Below are 3,740 nucleotides of genomic sequence, written 5' to 3'. Positions count from 1 at the left end.
ATATCAGCCCTTGCCCAAAGGTTAAAACCATAACAAATCTCATTGTTGTGGAATTCATTATTTTAGTTTCCACAGAGTAGATCCTGGACACTGACTTGACCCTTCCAAGTGCTTTGTAAACTGATAAAAGCTTGAAGTGGTTTATGTTTTTAAATAACATGAAGCATTTACAATGCAAGTGGGCCAGTTTTCTCTTCTGTACCATATGCTCTTTACCCCTCCACAGTTGTCTTAAACCTACATACAATCACTATTAGGTTTTACATTATCACTAAATACAATTGCATCAATTCTTGTTTACCATTTTCCAGGGAGGCTGGCCTACAGTGCATCTAGCAGTGCCAGAAGGACTGGTCTGAAAAATCAGTATACAGACATGTTTTTTGTTTTGAGGGCCGGTTTTATGGTCTGGTGGGCCAACTTTTGCTATGGATTTCCCTGATATTACCACAAACACTCCCTACAGCAAGCACAAATACCACAAGAAGAGCAAAAACATAGCGTGAATGGAGACGGATAGGACACCAGACAGGCAAAATCAGCAACGTCTACAGGCCAGGCTGGCAGGTGGCAGCTGAGGGTGGGAGAAGTCTGTGGGCAGTTTTAAGTTAATACCACCCGGGACCGTCCGTAACCCAGACCCACTTACCGGAAGTCGAGGAGAGGTACCGCCGGAGTCCGGACTCAGTCAGTCAGCTGAGCTCACTCACTCACTGTAGTGCGGCTGTGGCGTCGTGACTCTCACTCATGTCTCGTGCCGCCGTCGGGCTGTGCTGTGGGGCTGGGCCTGGGCTTCTCAAGATCTAGCTGGGGCTTCTAAGGTCTACAATGGGAATGTGCTCCCTCAGGAGAGTGGTCTGGTGGACTGTTCATGAAGGCTGAACCTGGTTCCCCAGAACCAAATTCGGCAGCTCTGGCGTAGTGCCACATCCCCCAATGAACACCATACTATCCCACTGAGACACCCACACTGCCTGCAGCTACAACCCAGTTGTGCCCGGCTATATATATACCTGGATGCGGCACAATTCAAATTATGCACAAGAGTGATATGCTGCCTGGATAAAAAAGTACCTTCCTGGAAAAAGCAAACCCTCATATGGATGCAAGATTAAGTAAAGCATGTGAAATGTAAGTAGAACAACATGGCTACCTTAACACTTTTATACTCATTATCCAGAAATCAAGAGTGTTTTTTACTGAAACTTTAAGCACCACTACAGATCCCTGGAGGGACCAGTATCACGGTCCATTGCTTATATCCTATTAACCGTGAGCAGTATGGTTTAAAAAGACTACATTCCTAAACACAGAGCCGTGGTACGCATTTTATAAACTAAAATAAGGAAAAAAGCGGATAAGGATCACATTAATCGGTTTCCACTCCACCCATCAACCAGGTATTGCAGTACCTCCAGGAATGGTGCACCTCATCACCCAGGGAAAACAATGCTGTTCAAAGAAAGAGGAGAAAACAAAAAGCAGTGCTTCGCTGGCAAACTCTGTAAAGTGGCACTACTGTGTTTGGGTGTTAATAAAACTAATCTGACCACTTTGTGAATGCTCTGTAATGCTTTAGTTATTTATTTATCGTATTTTGAACCCTGAGAGTGCAAATAAGATGATCAGAAGGACAGAGCTTGAAACATATGGGTACAGATGGGTGGATGTCAGGCAGTGGAATACATGTATAGACTTTTTTTCCTACCCACAGCTGCCAAGGTTTCAGAATGCTTTGTGTGACATTTTCATAATTTCAGTGTAATTATGAGTGACATTTCAACAAATATGAGTGACACTTTCTCGCAAGCAAAATCAAGCAATGAAGATGAGGGAAACATACATATCAGAAATATTACACTTGAGCAACAAGAAACTAAGAAGTAATTGAACTAAAGTGCACTAACAGCAGGCAGCTGAAAGCAGGACAGAGTCAGACCGCGAGAGTGCACAGTTCTAAGACTCAGAACACTACAGGCCCAGGATGCAAGCAGCTCAGAATTATTGAAGCATTCATTTCATTTATTAATAACAGCCATAGCAAGTTAGCTGAGCTACTAATGCTCAGATGTCTTAGCCAGCCTTTGCCCACACTGGGTCCCTGGATCCTCCCTGCTGCTAGCATCAATCAAACCGATCAGGATGCTGAGCATCAGTGGGGGCTCCAGGGCCTTTCTGTCACAAGTGGGACCAGGCCCACAACTGATGGATGTGAGGCCCCAACATTAACATCTCTTCTCAGCTGCCAAACACCGTCAGCTGACTCGCAGACATGCTCCGGGCACTGGGCAAGCCTCGGGTTGAGGGGCACACAGTCCCACATAGGTTATAGCTGGCAGCCAGAGCTCTGTGGTGTTATATTTCAAAACCTACTACGAGTCTTAACGGATGTATGACGTTACAACTCATACTTTTACAACGCATGCCATTACAACGAATTTTTTACAACGCAAAAACTTTTACAACGCATGTATTTACAACGCATGTTTTTACAACGCAGGTACCTTTACAACGCATACCATTACAACGTAAGTATTGGTAAGTATATATTATTTTTTTTTTATTTAAAATAATTGAAAATAATATAATTTAATTTAATTTAATTTAAATTTAATTTTATTTTATTTTTACCTTATACCCCTGTACCCCAAAAACCCAAAACTGACCCTGAACCCTAAAAATACCCCTGTACCCCAAAAACCCAAAACTGACCCTAAACCCTAAAAATACCCCTGTACCCCAAAAACCCAAAACTGACCCTGAACCCTAAAAATACCCCTTTACCCAAAAACCCAAAACTGACCCTGAACCCTAAAAATACCCCTGTACCCCAAAAACCCCAAACTGACCCTGAACCCTAAAAATACCCCTTTACCCAAAAACCCCAAACTGACCCTGAACCCTAAAAATACCCCTTTACCCAAAAACTGAAAACTGACCCTGAACCCTAAAAATACCCCTTTACCCAAAAACTGTAAACTGACCCTGAACCCTAAAAATACCCCTTTATCCAAAAACTGAAAACTGACCCTGAACCCTAAAAATACCCCTTTACCCAAAAACTGAAAACTGACCCTGAACCCTAAAAATACCCCTTTACCCAAAAACTAAAAACTGACCCTGAACCCTAAAAATACCCCTTTACCCAAAAACTGAAAACTGACCCTGAACCCTAAAAATACCCCTTTACCCAAAAACTGAAAACTGACCCTGAACCCTAAAAATACCCCTTTACCCAAAAACTGAAAACTGACCCTGAACCCTAAAAATGCCCCTTAAAAAACCCAAACATATAAAATTTAAAATATAATTATATACTTACCAATACTTACGTTGTAATGGTATGCGTTGTAAAGGTACCTGCGTTGTAAAAACATGCGTTGTAAATACATGCGTTGTAATGGTTTTTGCGTTGTAAAAGTTTCGTTGTAATGGTAGTGCGTTGTAAAAGTTGCGTTGTAATGGTTGTTTCCCGTCTTAACACGTAGCACTAGGCAGGGATGTAAGTGTTCGATGCAGTCAGTTTCATATACGTAGTCATATACGTAGGTGCAACTGTCCTGATTGCGATACTGGACAATAATTGCTCAGACAAGGAGAGATTGTTTCTGTGCAAACTGACAGCACAGCCAAACATAGCGGTTAGGGTAGGGTATGTGGTTGAGGTGTTATGCAGCGAACATTACTAGTGAACCATAGGCCAGGTATAATAAGGATGCAGGGTTCTACCTCAACGTTAG

Source organism: Lissotriton helveticus, chromosome 1_1, assembly GCF_964261635.1.
Source record: "Lissotriton helveticus chromosome 1_1, aLisHel1.1, whole genome shotgun sequence".
NCBI classification, from domain to species: Eukaryota; Metazoa; Chordata; class Amphibia; order Caudata; family Salamandridae; genus Lissotriton; species Lissotriton helveticus.
Note: the sequence above shows the minus strand (reverse complement) of the source record.